Source organism: Marmota monax, unplaced genomic scaffold (assembly GCF_021218885.2).
Source record: "Marmota monax isolate L192 unplaced genomic scaffold, Marmota_monax_Labrador192_F-V1.1 WCK01_AAM20220418_F8-fsc00006, whole genome shotgun sequence".
In the NCBI taxonomy this organism is placed as follows: Eukaryota; Metazoa; Chordata; class Mammalia; order Rodentia; family Sciuridae; genus Marmota; species Marmota monax.
Window position 1 is genome coordinate 3,755,650 of NW_026693712.1, and position 18,650 is coordinate 3,774,299.

At 35.4% G+C, this 18,650-nt stretch overlaps 1 long non-coding RNA gene across 1 annotated transcript in view; it reads right to left on the bottom strand.

The window, feature by feature from the left end:
- The window catches only part of LOC124103415 (uncharacterized), a 28,371-nt gene extending 13,251 nt beyond the window's left edge, over positions 1 to 15,120 (bottom strand). Inside the window, exons 1-2 of the long non-coding RNA XR_009228285.1 lie at positions 14,686 to 15,120; positions 9,188 to 9,265 (exon numbers count right to left, since the gene is read on the bottom strand). This is a non-coding gene — a long non-coding RNA (uncharacterized LOC124103415). The remainder of the gene's footprint in view (positions 1 to 9,187; positions 9,266 to 14,685) is intronic.
- Between the last annotated feature and the right edge of the window lie 3,530 nt (positions 15,121 to 18,650).

Below are 18,650 nucleotides of genomic sequence, written 5' to 3' on the forward strand. Positions count from 1 at the left end.
AAACTGAACCCATTTTCTTTTACAAATTTTTCAAGCCTTGACAAAAGACTTAGTTCTGTGAAAAACTGTCCAGAATTTGAGGAGTGCAAATGCAGGAATGAAGAGATATTATCTGATATGAGCCTAGTAATGGAACACAGTAGTTTACACTTAAGAGCTGGTAATATAGTCCTCAACAATCTCAACCTGTATTCTTCTCTAAACTGAAAAATATCTGAAGGAAATAACTTCATATCATACACATATTCATTTGAATTGAAAACTGTGGCAACATCTAAAATTTAGGGAATAAACAAATTTCTTTAAGACCATGAGTCCACAGTCCTAAATTAATTTAATTATCTGATATTCATAGCCACCAGAGTAAAAAAGAAAACAGTGTGCAAAAAGCTATAGACTTGATTGTAGCTCATGCAATGTTATTAGTTTTGAATATTTTATAAATCACTGTTTTATGAATTGTCATCTTTTAATTCCTGTCTTATATCTTGAAATACAGAATCACAGAGAACTTATGAAGTATTACTAGGCACTGGATGAATTAGTAAAGTATAGCTTTGCTTATTATGTATTTTCCCCATTTTTGGTAAAATTTCTCATTAGAAAAAAGCATTAAAACCAAACCTTGAATAAAATGAGTTTTGTCCCTGAAAGTATAGGAAGTTGGAAACAAAAGTAAAAGGATTCTGTGCATGTACAAATACGTAATAACAAATCCCACTATTATGTCTGAGTATAATGCACTAATTTTAAAAATTTAACAATAAAGTATAATTAACATATAAAAGAGCAAAACAAGAGTAGGTCAATATTTTTTTGTTGTGCAAGTGATCATTAACTAGTGTTGTTAGGGGCCACCAGTTATAAACTTTAAGCTAAGGAAGTCATTCTATTTCATAAATTTCTATATTCCACCTAAACTCAATTACTTTTATTATACAAAACATATTAGTGAAGTTACTATAGATACTCTAACAAATAAACCTGAAATCTCAGGAGTGTAACGCAAGTCTCAGTGGCTTCATACCATTTTCATTTTGCTCCTATAAATTCCAAACATTGTCTTGTTAGGCGGTGTTTCTCTACCAGAGGTGACTCAGGAGCTCAGCAATTCTACAATGTGGAAGGAATACATAAATCTCTGGCAAACAGCTGCCTATTCCACAGAAGCAGTGCTTTCAGGAAATCTCTTGTTTTTCAGGAAAACAAGAGCAATGAGCTTTTGTACACAAGTGCAAGTCAGAAGACTTCTTCTGGTCCTGATGTGTCAAAGAACAGAATCACTAGAAAACTGTAGTGTAGAAATTCTGTGCTCAATAAATGACAGGAAAGTTTAGAAAGTCAGTTCTGTCGTCAATGGAGCACTTGAGGAATATATGGAAAAATTAAAGACAGTACACACAAAAAGACAAATGTAAACACAGTTTTTATGTATCAGAGGGATGACGGTAAGTAATTCCAGTCTGTGACTGATTTATTGACAGGGACAAATGTGAGAACCAGTCGCTTCACTGTAAACAGCATGTAGTTAAACCATGATACTTTAATGTTGATGGAGCAGGTGATTGGTTTTTTTTTCTCACAAAAGACTAGAAATCTCTGAAGATGAACATCCCTAATTAGGAACAGGGATCAAAGCAATAAGCTGAGCCTTTCCCCACTAGTGTCAATATGACAGATGATGCTGACCCAGAAATAACCCTGAAATAGCATTCAAAAGCTGCTCTTCTGGAGAAGGGGCATTCATCTATAGCAGAACTCCCATAATGCGGAAAATATCAAAAAATCTTCAGGTTGTACCATCAGGTCAACGTCTGCATTATTATACCTTGTTCAGAATCCAAGTTATCACAGATTTTACAAAAGGAATGTCAGCTCATGTTAGAGTGACAATTCCTTCCTAGACACTGCTGGAAAAATTGGAGAGATTAACTCTCATCCTGATTCTCACATTTAGTTTAACTTAGATAACTCTTCACCGTTTCACTGATTTTAAAAACGATGTATCTGGTGCCAACTATGAGTTAGTGCTTTAGCCTACAAAGACAATATTTAAGAACAAACAAAGCCTTTCTAATAAAACTGATATTTTAGGCGAGGAGACAGATAAACAAATATTCCCATAAATGTGGAAAGCAAACCAATAGCCATCTCAGTAAAGAAAATACATATACTATTCTGGAGTCAGGGAAGAACTTCTTGAGGAGGTTGGTTTCAATACAGGAATAAAAGAATATATCAGAACAACCAGGGCAGTGGGAGTCAAAAGCAGAAAGCTATGTCTGGAACACAGAAAGCAAGGCATGAATTGATTTTAAATTAAATGAGATTATGTCATCTGGAAGAAGACTGTCCACACAAAGCCATATAAGCTACTTCGGGTATTTGCATATTTACACTAAAAGCAATGGGAAAGTGAGGAACTTTGTCATATTTACATTTTGCCAAAATGACTGTGGTCCTGGGATGCACCCAGGTGAGAGCAGGGGAACATTTGAATGAATGTAGAAAACCATGTGGGGAGCTGAAAAATGGGTATCCCTAGTTTTCCAGTCAACTCCATTTAATGATGAAAATCAAGAGTTTACCTAGAAAAGTTTTAGGTGAGGAGACAGTATGAAATTTCATATGCCACAAACTTTCCTCACTTTATAGAGCTATGGCTTCCACCGGGTTGGTCGGGGGCAGGCTACTGCTATTTCCAGATATGCTACCACCATCTGTGCTCTGGAGTACACCTGCTATCTTGAGGATGAATAGACATTAAAGAAATGAGTCTGTAGCTGCTCCCTTATCCTTTCTATTCACAAGGTGAAACTTCAGTAAAAATTATTATATGCTACTAGTGTGTCTTCTTTTCCCTTAACTTTGAAAGCCTCCTAGGAAGAAAGCATCTGGAATTGTCCTAACATGACACACATCACACACATGACAGTGAACCCTTGACCTTTATTGAACAGGAACTTTTATCTCCACTGGCAAATTCTCTGTTTCATGGACACCTTCTCTATTTCAAGAATGAAGTGTTGAAGAAAACATTGGTCAGCACCTACCCTCACCCATGTTTCTATGGAATGACCTAAATTTCAGATTTTAAAAAAGAGGCACAAACTTTCTGTAATTATGAAGCTTGATGGTATTGACAATACTACAGTATCAGATCTTCTGCTAAATATCTGTGCGAAAATTAAACATTATTTAAATTCTGGTTTCTTAGATTTCTTTATCTCTGCTAGTATTATACAACACCATTATTAATATGCTGTGAAATGAGACATCTACAGCACTGCTAGTAAAAGCCTTTAAGTGGTAATCCTTCTGAATCCTTTCTTGTAATAGCTGAACATTTGCTGTACAAAACCAATGAAATTCACACATGCTGCTATGGAGTAGCAGAGCGATTATTACAGCATTTTTCCCCCCAAAGTACCTTAGGCTTTAGATGATTAGAGAATAGTCTTATGTTTTAAACTTCCTGCCAACATTGTGGCTTTTAGTTGCATTGGATAGAGGACAAATTGTAGTATAATGTATGTTGACAGTTTAATAACATGGGTTACTATCCTTAGTGTACTTCATGATGTAATACATCCTTAGAGGTGTCTCTGGAGAACCATGCTATGATTTTTGAGGCACAGAAAAGTCAATAAACTAAAACAGTCTGAGTAAGATTTCTGCCTTCTGTATACTTTGGATAATTTCCTAAAAAATAAGTAGGTGCTACCCTTCTAAAATATTTTTCTGACATGACTTTTCTGTTTTTCTTTGCAAGCTATATATTATAAGGTTGGAATGGAAGAATTCTTATTAAATTATACATTAAAAAATATAGAGTCTCTTTCTTTATACAATAAACAGGGGTTTTTTCAGGTCTCAGAGGTAAAGTTCCTTTTCTATAAAAAGCTGTAATTGTGGTTTTCAAAATCTCATTAAATATTTAGATCTTTTAGAGCACCAGTGTTTTCTGTTGAGGTTTAAACACATTTAGACTAATTATTTCTAATGTTTTGACCATTGTACAAATACTTGTAGTATTATATAGCTAACAGCATAAAACAAAATAGCAAGTCTTACGTGCAGAATTTATATAATTACTTTTGGACTGAGTGAAACAAAAATGGCAATACAATGTATTTTAAAAGTAATATAAACCATTAAATGGATGTAATTCTAGGTATAGTCATTAGTTTATATTACCTTGTGGTTTTTCTTTCTTTTCATTTATAAGACCATGAACACAAGAAAATATTCAACTTCTCAAACACATTGAACCCACTCTGACTCCAGGAAGAACAATTACCTGATGCTTTATTGATTTATAGAAAGGGAAAACATGCTGCAATATTAAAAAAGAAATATTTTCCCAATACCACTTTCTAAAAAAAAAAAAAAGAGGCTCAGTAATTTTATCATAAACCTCTGAGATGAAATAAGAGTTAAAGGAAATGTCTATAAATCAGTATCTTGCACAAGTACTACCCTTAACTCATTCTTCTCTTTTAAAAAAGCTACATAATATGGGAATACAGAAAAGCATAAAGCACATTTCCTGTCCTAAAGGTAACATAGCAATTTTATTATAGGTACTGTACTTTTTATTAAGTACTCCCTATGTTGTGGGTACTGTGTAAAATATTGTACATGTTTTATTTCCCTTGCTGCTCTAAGCAACCCCAGGTGTAGGTTCCTTACTATTATCTCTACTTTTGAGATGAGGAAAGAGGCACTAGAGAGTTTTTCACCTAAGATCATAGACCAAACAAAAGCTGGTGGAACTAGGACTCCAACCTAGGAACTCAGACTTCAAACCCCAGACCACATTGCCTTCCTCACTGGCAAGGTATGCTAAGTGGCTTTGGGTCAGTGTGACCAAGATACCTGACAACAACAACTTAGAAAAGGATTTCGTGACTCATGATTCAATCCATGGTCGATCCGACTCTATTACTCTGGGCCAGAAGTAAGGTAGAACTTCATGGCAAAAGGGTGCAACTGGGGAAAACTGCTCAGCTTCTGGCAGCCAAGAAGGGGGGAGGGGGGGAGGGGGAAAGAGAAAGAGAGAGAGAGAGAGAGAGAGAGAGAGAGAGAGAGAGAGAGGAGTCCAGAGGCACACCCACAATGAGGTACTTCCTTCAGCCACACCCCACTGGCCTACAGTTACTACACAATAGTCCATTCAAATTATTAATCCATCAACTGAATTAATCCACAGATGTAGTTCACCTCTAAACTTTCCTCCATTGCCTAACACATATGCTTTGGGGACATTAAAAGTCCACACCATAGCACTAGGTAATTGATTTAGATTCTAAAATCCCCTATGTCATTGTTTTAATGAAAAGTAATACAGGCCAACATCAAGAATGGTAAGGGAATTTAGGTTCTGTTCAAGAACTATAAAATTCACTCATTTGGGAAATTTATTTTGAAATTCATTTCAGAGTGTTCACCCAGTATAGACCAGTGTCCTCTATCCCCAGCTCCACATTACTGCTTTTTAAAATCCTGTACTATTTAAATCATCTCACTGTTGTCATTATTACTACATTTTCTATTGGCAAATGAGAACCAAACTATCTGTGTGTTCAAAACAAACATATATAAAATTAATGCTCCAAGATTTTGTGAAAGCTGGAAGAGAGTGAGTTAAAAATTGAATTGGAGTACTGAATGTGAGGCTCAAATCAAGGAGGAAAAAAAAAAAGAAAGTTGCTGTCCTTGAATTCTGGCCCACATTGAAGTTTTTGGTTCCAGCGTCTTTGTTGCTTTTTCTAATTTTTTGGCCCAGAGTTCATGTGCTTTCCTCTTCCCAGGGGTTTCACCAACCAGGTCTGGTTGGAAGCAATCCCAGTCAAAAGCAGAGGGCTGAGGATTATTGAAGTGGTTTTCTTTTTAATCACTTATAAAAACAGAGGCACAGCCAATCACCAGCCATGTGATTTGCTCCAAGTCACTGGGCCTCAAAATTCCCTGAAGAAAGCCAGAGTCAGCTCTTTCCCAACAAGGTAGTATTTTGAACTTCTCTCAGATTTGAGATTCCCAGAGCTCTGGGGGAGGGAGGAGGACAGAAAAAAATATTACCTTAACACATTAGTAAAGTGGACATCATAGTGACACTAGCATGCTCAAGCGCACTGTATGCTTGTGTGTCTCTAACTCCCTCCTTAGCACTTTGAAAATTCACCCTCACTGCATTTCCCAGTTGATGAAGCTTAGTGGTCTCCATTCCTTCCTCTCATCACCCCCTGATTTTTCCTTCTGTGAGGTTCGCAATCAGAAAGTATACTTTGAAAGCGAAATTAGGAAGAGGATATGAAGAGAGAGACCAAGATAAATCTGATTGCATTGGTCCTTAGCAAAATTTAATTAACTATCATTTATATAAACACTTCCCAGGCAATTGCAGGATAAAAGAAAGGCAATGAAAGAGATGAGGAAGATATCAGAACTTCATTGTTGTCCGTTCTTCGGCACTGTAAGTGGTTCCACATGACTTTCCTATTCCCTCTCCAAACAACAAAAGCCCGGATGATTAACACAAATGATCAATTTTATTTTAGTATATATTTGTGATTTTCAAGACTTTAGTCCAGCAGAAAATGTATGCTTGCACCTACCTCAACCACCCCACCCCTGCTGTAGAAAAAAGAAAGCAATCTGTAAACTCAAACCAAATGTTTTCTAGTTTTTCCCCCACTCTCACAAGTATCTGCAGATTTAGTCAAGCACAGGCTTAGAGCCAGCCACAGCCAGATTAACCCCAAGTTGTGGGAGTTGGCTGTTCGTTTGTGGCTTGCACCAAATGGGTATTAAAAGTAATGAACACAGAGAGAAATCCTGTAGGGCATGCCATGGTTTGTGTTTATGGCTCATTGGAACACTGTGGGTATTAGCAAGTTTTCTAGCATAGGCTTTTCTGCTTTTGCTCTCAATCCCCAACATATTTCAGTCTCCTTCCCTTTCTATTATCCAGTTCCTATGTTCTAAATCTATGTCTTCTCCCCCCAAAACTATACTATAACCAATTTGATACATGCTTTATTCTTTTTTTTTTTTTGAGGGGGGGTACTGGGGATTCAACTCAAGGGCACTCAACCACTGAGCTACATCCCCATCCCTATTTTGTACTTTATTTAGAGACGGGTCTCGCTGAGTTGCTTAGCGCCTCGCTTTTTACTGAGGCTGGCTTTGAACTGTCAATCCTTCAGTCTCAGCCTCCTGAGTTGCTGGGATTACAAGCATATGTCACCATGCCCAATAGATGCTTTTTGTTTCTTCCTAACAAGACTTCTTTAAAGCAGAGCATACCTCAGGTTATATCCTGAAGTGATGTGGACAATTTGAGAAATTTCAAATTCCATTACATATTTAAATTATTGTTATAATATTAAGAATCCATTCCATAAATTTATTAATATATAAAATCCAATTGACTATATCACTGATAAGAAGTATCTAAAACTTTGGTTGAAACATGCATACACCTTAAGGACACTGAAGAAGTGTTGCACATATAATTTCATGTTCAAAAATGTACATATGAATTTGAGATACTAAGAGAATTTGAAATTAAAGGGAATCAGTATTCCAACATCTCCTATTCACCGAGACTTTTGATTTTTGTTCAATAAGGAAATTGATGCCACTGTTACTTTGCTTAATGGAAAAAAGAAAACAGTATTTCAATAACTCAGATTATTTCAATAGAAATGTTTTATTTGTATTTCTATTAAAAACCCTAGGAATCATGTAGGTTTAAATAGCTTGCATAAAAGGAAACATCAAGAAAATTCTAGAAATCAAAAGTACCATGACACTCCCAACTTTCCCTCCAAGGTATCTCGAATCAGTTGAGTGGATCTTCTGAATAGAACTGAAATACATATGCGTCTACCCAATCTTAGGCTCATAACTGAATGATTTCCAAGTGAAATGAAATCTTTAGTGGAAGAAAAGAAGTCACTAGGAAATCCACAGTCATTACATGGTTAACATTAGTCAGTTAAATAATGAGGCTACCTCCTACTAAGGTCTAACTGTAAGGCTTTGTGATGATTTCTTTGCACATAGAAGCTAGGTACCAAATAAAGAACTGATTGGATTACAATTATAAGAGCCATTTGCAAAGTCCTAAATATACAATTGGCAGGGTTCCTTCAAGTTAAAAGTGCTAATCTCCAGTACACATCAGCCCTGGCTTGGCTTGTCTTGTTAGGTAAACAAAATGTGTCTTGCCTGTCATTGCCATAAAATATTAATGCACTGGAAGTCTCTAAACCTTGCTAAGCATAAGGCCTATTATCACACTTAAGAGCAAAGCAATCTAATAAATCGCTGGCTGTATAAAAACTAAGTCAGCTGGCAGAGACAGTAATCTCCCTAAGGGATAGTAAGAGCCTCATCTTCAACTACAGCAGCTGCAGTTCCAGAGAAATTATGTTTCTTCTGCTCAGTAAAAATGCATTTGTGCTGAATTCTGTTATTTAAACTCTAATGGAATCATTAGGAATATCCATACATTATGAGTAATAGAAAATTAACTAAGAAAATCATCTACAATGCTGTCATATAATAGGCAGAGTATTTTTATTAGGCATGCATTTTAAAGGGCTAAATCTGATATAAAATCAAGGTGCTTATTTCTAATACTTATTTTTAAAGAGCATGAACCCCACCTCATGCATAAATAATCATGTGTAAATGTTGAGTACTGAGCTGATATCCCTAATTGAAAGAAATTTACTTGTTCAGCCCTAGGCTGAGGTCCTTCAGGCAGTACATAAACATAAATGCAATACTGCTGCTAGCCACCTTAAAAACAATATAATATCACTGTTACATTGCAATTTTATGTTGCACCTAACCAATCCCTGAAAACTATAAGAAAAATATATATATATAAAATATATATATAGCTTTATATATATATATATATATATATATATATATATATAGCTTTACTAACTCCACCCCCACCCAAATTGAATTAATTAAATCAACATATTTCCAATAATTGAGAAAATATAGGCAAAGAGATTTTTTTAAATTGCAATAAGCAGTAAAAACTGCTTTCAAGTGTTCCATTTAAATCTCATAATAATTCATTAAGGTGAAAAAATAATTGACTTGCTCATAACCAGTTTGCAAGAGTTCTTGAATCCTGTGCAGACAATTTTGAATACCATACCTCCAAGAGCTGCTCTGTTGTTATTGTGCTGTTTCATTCTCTAATGACAATTTCAACTTCAAACACACTTCTTGAAATCTGAAAAACATTTAGCATACTAATATGTGATTGCTACCCATTAATTGTAGTCTGGGGTTACATGATTAATGAATGATGTGTGCTTGTCATATGACATTTAATAATAAAATGTGGACAATCCACATACATAAAAAAATGTGAACTAAAAATCTTACCATTTTTATAAGTAAAATTAGGATATGAAAATATATTTAAATCAAAAGGGTAAAAACATTTTATGGCTCAAGAATCACAGGCTTAAAAATTACAGGGACAATAATGGGGGCACCTAACAATCATTTCTTATATATTGATGACAGAGATTCAGTAAGGAACACAGTACTCAACTGTGTATTGTTTTATGGTGTTAATATTCTCAGTAAGGTCATGTCAATTTCTCTGTGTTGACAGAAATTTTAGTGCCAAAAAAGCTAAGTATAATTTTCATTGCAATTAATTGTGCATTATTTCATTCCTCAGAAAGAACTAAATCATGATGAATCAAATACACTAAGTCATTCATTCAGTCCTGTGAAAGGGACTGTAGGTATAGTTCAGCGGAGCGGCAGAATACTTGCCTTGCATGTACCAGGTTCTGGTTTGGATCACTAGCACTATACCAGAAAAAAGAAAAGAAAAGAAAAAAGTGTCTGAAAGTTACACAGTTACCTAATTATGCTCATAAGACTTACAGCAGACAGCAATATCAACCTCTCTGAATTCCTCTTATCTGTCTAGTCAGGACATATTTGTTGATACCTGCTTTGCATTCAACTTGTGACATGCTGACCTTACAAAAGCAATTAAGATTCAGTCTTCCTCAAAGTGCCCATAACTTTGGTTAAAAAAAAAAAGTAAAATAATGTACTCATATGTCAATAATAGAAACGAAGTACTCAGTGACACATAAATGTGTGTGTGTGTGTATATATATATATATATATATATATATATATATATATATATATTTCTTAATTTTCTGAAATCAAATCTAAATTCTAAGAGTCTATTTAACACTCTTAATGAAAAGGCACAAGCGGGGCATGGTTGCACACACCTGTAAATCCCAGCAGTTTGGGAGGCCAAGGCAGGAGGATCATAGGTTCAAAGCCAGACTCAGCAACTTAGCAAGGCTGTAAGCAACCTACTGAGACCCTGTCTAAAAATAAAAAATAAATAATAAAAAGGGCTGGGAATATGGCTCAGTGGTTAAGTGCCCTTGGATTCAATCTGTGGTACAAAAAAAAAAAAAAAAAAAAAAAGAGGGCACAATCAGTCATACTGGTATCTCATCTTTGCCTTCTTGGTCCCAAGGAAATGGCACATTACCATTTGAACTTTATGGAATGCTGTTCACTCTTGATATTGTGATTCATTCTGCTGCACTATGACAATCAAGCACTGCCCTGCCAAGCTGAGTCCCTTCCTTTGTGCAACCCCTCTAATCTTTGAACAAGAAAGCACTTAGTAAGCATTTCTATTGCTCCCCAATGTCTACATGAAGGCCCAACATCCAAAAGGGTTTTCATTCTATACCTCCCCCCACAGGCTACAGCACCACTTTGCCTGTCCTATACTTTCTTCTCTATTGAGAATGTTGCCATCCATTAGTACTAGCTTTTCTCACTTCCTACCATGTAAAAGATCTCCTATTGCTCTCTTGATGACTTCCTTTAACAGTTCAGTAAAATGGCATTTCCAAAATATATCATGTATATGGAAAATATTCCAAAATTCAAAAAATCCAAAATGCTTTTTGGTTCCAAGAATTTGGAGTAAGGGATACTCAACCTGTATTAACAATAGTTAACAGTAAAAACAGGTAGCCTCAAAGTCCTCAGCATATTTGACTCTATAGCCTTTTAGCCAGAAATAGCTAAATAAAATAATACATTCAAATATATGGTGATACAAAATGCACAGCAACATGACACACAGAATACAAAAAGAAAAAATTTCTTAGTTGTCCAAAAACAAATCTAATCAGGACTCTCAAGACTCCATTTGTTGGCAAGTGGGCACTATCAGTCATGCTGACTACCCTCTCCTTCACTGTCTCTGGTCTTGTGAAAATGGCAGAATGCCATAAGTCAATGCAGGAAGCACATTCCTAGGGTCATATGTTCATTCAAAGTGCTCAGTGTCAACAGAACTTTCTTGATTCACTTAAATCAATATTGATATATTCCTTGGGTCTAGTTATGTTGTCATATAAAGTATGCAAGAAAGGAGGGGAAATAGCTGTTGGGTAGGTCATCAAGAGTATCTACCACAGCCAAGTTTAAAAGAGGCCACCAAAAATATCAAGAAGAGATATGTAAAAGAGAAGCTACAAAAATATTAAGACTAGAAAAATCAACCTAATGTATGAATTTTGTAGAGAAAAAAAACAGGGAGACAAGATATGTTAAAAAAAATGACTTAAAATTTTCAGAACAAAAGAAAATTTTAAGAACTTAGATTTAAAGAATACATAATGGGAAACTAAAAACATTGGAATAATTCAACACTGAGATAGGTTATGCTGAAAAGTTAAAAACATCAAATAAAAATTAGAAATTTTTTAAAGCTCCAGAGAGGAAAATCCAAAAAGTGAGAATCAGAGTATTTTGAAATTCTCAAGGACAACCTTATATTTAAGTAGACCATCTGCTTTCAATGTACTGAAGGAGAGGCACACTAAACTAGAATTTTATTTCCAACTCAATGTTTTATTTAATTCTGAATGTAAAATAAAGACCTCTTCAGACACAAAAGGCTTCAAAAAGCTTATCATGTAAAAACCCCTTTGACATGTTCTCCAACAAGAAAAAAAAATGTATTCAGGAAGATGCTGAAAACATGAGAATTAAGGTGAATAAATATTTTGGGGAAATATTCTATTGTATAAAAAAGCAAAGACCATAAGAAAAGGAAAGACCTAAAAAGGAAGAAAATGTCCATAACAATCAAGAATGAAAACTTTAGATCACATTGAGGGTTTGGTTAATTTATTGAAATAGAATTCATAGATATTTATAAGCTTAAAAACTGATTAGAAAAATTAAGCTTCAGCATAAATCTGAATAAAGGATAACCACTTTTCAAACTAGCCAAAAATAGACTATATTTAGAAGATATTAGGAAAAGAGAAAAAAATTGAAGGTTGCAAAAGTAAAAACCTTAATAAATTGGAAAAAAACAGAAAGAATATCAAGTAGATTCCAATCTAATAGTAATTAAGAGAAATGAAAATGGTTGTGATCACTGATCAAAAGACTCCTTGATAGATTTTTTTTAATTCAAAAATATTAAACAGCAAAACACATGATATTTGAATAAAGAGGGATGGGCAAAAATGACTGTGTACATAGAAGAATGAAAGAATCAGACAAAATTGAAAGTAGAAATGATCTTGAAGAAAACACTAGACTTATGTATAATCATTGTGAATCTATGCAAATAACAATGTTACTGAAAAAGTTATACAACAACTACTGGCAAAACTATAAGGGAAATGTATACACCAATAATCACAGTTGAAGATTAGTAAGTAATAACTACTGATAAATCAAGCAGAGTCAATAAAGCTTATTGCTCATAGATTAAAGAAAAAAAAGTTCTAATAAATTTATGCCAACAGAGACTAAACATTTCCCTCAAGCAAAATTGGAAAATTTAGAAAAAGTTACCTTGAACAAAGCTATAAACTAGATCTCAGTAAATTCCTAAAAATCCATATCATACAGACTTTATCTATGAAGCAATAAAATTACAAATCAATGATAAAGACATAACTGAACAATCAATGCCTAGATGAAAATACTTCTCAATAACCCTTGGATTCAAGAAAGAAAATTTAGAAGGGAAATTATGAAAGTGTTAAAGTAGAAAGAGAGCAGGAATGCTGTATTTCAAAATATGATCATCCACATAATGCAGATCTAAAGCCATGTTAGGGTTTTTGTTGACCATAAATTCAGTATGGATCAACCTAGTGAATAAGCAAACACTGAACAAGCAACAAATGAGACTGACAATCTTTGTATACTGCAAATCCAGTATCTAAACTGAAGGAGGACAGATTTCTTACTTAATGTTGTATTCTAGGCTATATGCTAAAATGTAAAAGGAACTATGAGTGAAAATAGCAGAGAAGGGGACCAGAATGGAAAGATTCCTGACCCAACATCTTATTAGATAACTATTTAGAAGTTGAGGACACAGAAAAAGCATGAGCACACTGAGCCTCAAATCTGGCGGGAGTTGCCATCCACATGGTGGTGCAGGTACATGGCCCATATTAGCACGAAGGCAAAAGGGAGATCAATATCTGGGCGTTCTAGTAGACAGATATTGTAAGAAGATTTTTTTTTTAAACAAACAAATCCCCAACAACAAGAGTTGACTAAAAATAATTGCTCAAAAACAGCAACTTCTGACAAGGGCTGTCAAAGCCCAGTAGGAATCTGATACAGTAGGAATTCCTACAAAAAGCAGCCATGGTAGCACAAGCCACCTCTGCTCCCTTGTTCTCAAAATGTCTGAAGTTTTCTTTTTACTATCAAAACGACAGCTCTTTGAGAAGGGAATCAATTATCTTAATGGTTGGTTTGTGATCATGTACATGAAAAAAGTGATTTCTATTAAATGTGCCATTTTCACAATTATGGTCAAATTTCTGCTAGTAGATACCTTTGATGTAGTCTTGGACACATTTCTGTTTGATTTTCAAGTTCTGACTTAACCCTGTTTACTAGAAAGAGAATGATAAGAACTTATATGTTTTTTTTAAAGTTGTTTAGACAGATTACCTTTTAGTTTAGTTGTCAATGGACTTTTTAAATTATTTATTTATATGCAGTGCTGAGAATCAAACCCAGTGCTTCACACATGCTAGGCAAGAACTCTAACACTGAGCCACAATCCTAGCCCCTTAGCTTTCCTTCTGATCAATAGTGTTAGAAAATATTTCTTTCATAATACTATGAATTCTTATAGAAATAAAATAATAGAAATACCCATAATAGAAGTTATTGATATCAACTACTGTGTTAGATTTCTGCCACTATGATAAAACACCTGAGAAAAACAGCTCTAAAGACAAAATATTTATTTCGGGTCAGCGTTTCAGAAGTTTCAGTTCATAGTGGCTTGGCCCCATCAGTGGTAAGGCAGAACACCATGTCAGGAGGGTATGATGGAGCAAAGTTGCTTACCTCATGGTGATCAGGAAGAAGGGGGAGCGGTCAAGGGACAAAATACACCCTTCAAAAACATACTCTGTGATGCTCTTTCTCCAATTGTCCCCATATCCTAAAATTTCTACCACCTCCCAATAGCACCAAGCCTTCAACACACAAGCTTTTGGGGGACATTTCAGATCCAAATTCTAAAAACTGCTAATTAGACCAAAGTTCAGGAGATGAGATCTTTCAGCTCAAGGAGACAAAGCCAGATACCTTTTTAGAATGCATCTTCAATCATATAAGTTTGAGCAGCAAAGAATGAAGTATCCCTCCCTGAAGCATGGAAGTGCAGCATTCCATCAAACAGCTAGAAGGCAGGCAGCATTTTCATTCCTTTACTTCCTTCCTTCATTTATGCACAGTGACAAAGCTGTTGCATGTCCTGATGAAGAGCATGGACACTGGGGTAAGGCTAGGTGGCTCAGGTCCCACGTCGGTTACACGACAGGTACGAAGCCTTCCATAAGCCACTCTGTATCCCTGCACCTCTGTTGTGTAACCGGTGAAGTGAAAATGATAGTGATATCTACTTCCTGCATTGTTGTGAGGATTAAATGGCCATAGAAATAGAGGGAAAGAGCTATCAACAATAGATGACGATACATCTGCAGGGTGCCTAGAACGAAGACTGGCCCACGAGCTACTATGTTCCAGGTACTGGGCTAGATGCTGAGGGTACGAGAGTGAGTAAATGAAAAATGCCTCGTTATACAAGGCATTAGAGGCCGAATGGGAACGCTTTGCTTCATTCTGAGAATGCAGGGAAACTGTTGAAAGATTTGAAAGGAGGCAAGTTGCATTATTAGCTGCTTATTTTTAAGATAATTCTGGTTGTAGTGAGAAATCTGTAGCAAGAACGATAAGAGCAACATCATTCAATGATAAAAGCAGTCACAAAGGAATGCTGAAAGTTTCAAATTTTCTTATTAAAAAATGGTGTGTGTGTGCATGCATGTCTGCACACATACATGTTGGGGAGAAGAGGGGTGGCTGTGGACTGTGTGTGTGTGCTCACATTGTGACTAAATTATTTGTGGAATCAACTCTGCCTTTGGAATTGGAGTTAGTCATCCTCTGACACTTACATTTCTAAATGACCCCTAAGAATTTCCTCTCTTTGTGAAATGTGGACATAGAACATTTTTGTGAGGGCTGTATTTGAAAGGATCTCTTGACCATGAAGCACAATATAAACGTTCTAGTTGTTCTCATTATGTGGTAGAAGTGCAGTAAGAAACCAAATCCCAAGGACTCTTCTAGGATGTTTATTTTACTAAGGGAGAGTCATAAAGAGGGAAATGTGATATCACAAGGCAAGAAAAAGTGGTATGATTAATATCTGTGGTTACAAAGCAAATTTCCATTCAAGAATGTCCTTCATACATAATAGTGTTTCAAGGTTCCCAGTTTCCGACCAGCTGCATGTTTGTATCCAGCTTCCCTTCCTCAGGACCCTGATTCCAACCAACATTTTCTGCCACTGAGATATTGGTCCTAACATTTTTTTTTCTTTGTTTACTTTTTCACTTACCTTTACGTCCTCATGTCCCTCGGTATCCATCTCACACTGTTCCCCCCACACACACACACACTTTTCCCCTTCAGTTTACACCTATCCTACTTTTTCTACTACTGAAAGAAAAATAAAATCCTATAGTCCTGCAATACTTCCAAGCTACTGGTCTATTTCATTTCTTCGGCTGGAAGAGTATTGAATGCAATGTCTCAATTTTTTTTTTCCACTTTCTTTAGAATCCTTAGACATCCACTTCACCAATGACCTCCACTTTGTAAACACCAAGAGTCAGCTCTCATTTTACTTAATCATATCAGTAGCATTTTGTATTTTTATGCTTAGTAACAAACTATAAGTTTTGAGCTTAGCCCTTATTTGGGTCCTTTTCTATTGTGGTCACCTTGTCATGCTGACTACCTGTATGAAGCAAACACCTTTCTCCAATATCACTCTCATATAACATACACAGGTGCAAGGAACCTCACAAGTGTGCATATTTAGACTCATATGACAGGTCTTGTCTTCCTTATCCTATTTGACTATTTTCCTGCAGCAGGTATCACCTTTTGACAGCTACATATTTACTTGTTCATTTTTATTCTATCTCCTACCATTCAAGATCTTATAAGATCTATAAGGACAGAGCATTTACTTTATTCACTAAATCCTCAGCACCTACCAGTGTTTAATAAATAGTAGTCAACAAATTTTGTTTGAAACAATAAGTAAAATTAAGATTTAAATTTAGCAAATTTCTCAGAAGATAAAAAATAGTTGTTTAATTAGCAATGACAAATCAAACATGTTAACAAGTTATGATATGAATATTTCATATGTGTATTTATTCAATGTGGTAGTATTTATAACTTACTTGGTCTCTAAAATGAGTGAAGCAGCTAATACATATATGGTACTGCTATTTATAACCCGAGTACACAATATTCTGTCTTTTGTGAAGGAAAAAGATGCTGCTAATTTTGTTCATAAAATAAGAGTAATCCTTCAAATAGTGGAAGGAAACAGGCTAAAGAGCCTTTCTTCAAACAATAGACTTGTAATTTATTTTTATGTCATTAAAAAAAAGTGCACTAGTGGGCAATGTCAAGGTTAGGGGATATTTGAGTTAATAAAAACCAAGAGGATTCTTGATTTTAAGAGTGAAGATATCAAATGAGCCTCTGTGCTCTTTGCTAAACTTGTGCTTTTTTACTTTTAGTAGATCAACAAACATTTCCACATAATCTAAATGAATTCTGGAAATTTGCATGTTTTTTAAAAGTCATTTTTAAAAATTTTACTGTTGCCAATTCAGCATAAAAAGACAGGGGTTTTTCCCCCCTAATTCCAAATGCTTAGTCAAAACGTGCTATATCTGTACATATACTTATTTGTCTAACACTAAGTTTTTACCAAAAGGGAGGGAGGGAGGGAGGGAGGGGGGGAGAGAGAGAGAGAGAGAGAGAGAGAGATCTATTAATTTCTAGTAAGAAAGTATTTTTATGATGGCATCGGCTAGAGTCTGGAATAAAGTTCCCAAGGAAGTGGAGAGAAAGCTTTGAGACCATTAAAATAAAACCATACAAAACAGTGGAAAATGTACTAAATGTGCTATAGCATGAGGGAAAATGCTGCCTACATCCCCAGAGGCTACTGCTGAGAGCTGAATAGGCCTTTTCAATCTCCAGCCATTATAAGTCTAGGTAACTATTCTGAGAATAGATGAAAGAAGTGGTTTTTCTATCCATGTTGAGCTCCTATTAGCCCCTTGAGGAAATAGGGGTTTTGCAGAAAGTGTGAGTTCTCTAAGTGTTACTGAAATGACCTTGTTTAATTTCCTCATAAAAGGCAATCTAATAATAGCTACATCTTCTAATATTCACAAAGCTGCAAAGTTACACAAGTTAGAATAATTTTCCTTTGCTTGAACACCAAAATCCTTCTATGCCCTTGTCTTTCTTTTCCCAATGTGCCTCCCCCTTTATAGTCTATATTTGCTCTTTAATATTTGATTTCACATTTTCCAGTCGCCCTGATACAAAGCTGCAGTGTGAAGTTAAAAGATTCAAAAGAGAGAGAGGATATGGCTGCTACCCCATCATGAGCAAGTCCACTGAACTGTAAATCTACCCTGCATTTAATTACTCAACTAGACGGTGCGTTGATAAGGTCTCCAGAGTATTGTACTATCATGAGTGATTGAGTCTGCTTGCAGTAATAAGCTTTTCTTCAGTTAAGCCAAAAGGTTAAAAGTATACATGGAACTTGAAGGCAAGCATTGTTTTTAAATAGCTGCAAAACCAGAAGAATAACAGCACCTTCTTTTGAATGAATACCTCAGTTTCAAAACGTTCCATTGAAGGAGAAGAGTTTTGTGGAAAGAAGTGTGTTCCCTCAAACAAATTTACAAGTCAGGTCAGTAAGGAGGGTAGAAAGCCTGTCTTCCCCATGCCAACTTGTACCACATCCACAATATCATTAGCTTGTATTTGTATAATGAAAAGTGAAGACGATTGGACTTGTGAGATGAATCAGCAATTCCCAATTAGAGCAGTAAAATAAAACTGTTTTCTTTCTGAATCATTATGGAAGGCAAATAGAAAAGTGACAAATAGACTTTGTTCTCCATCAGTGATGGGAGGGGAATTTATGTTCGGAGCCAAAT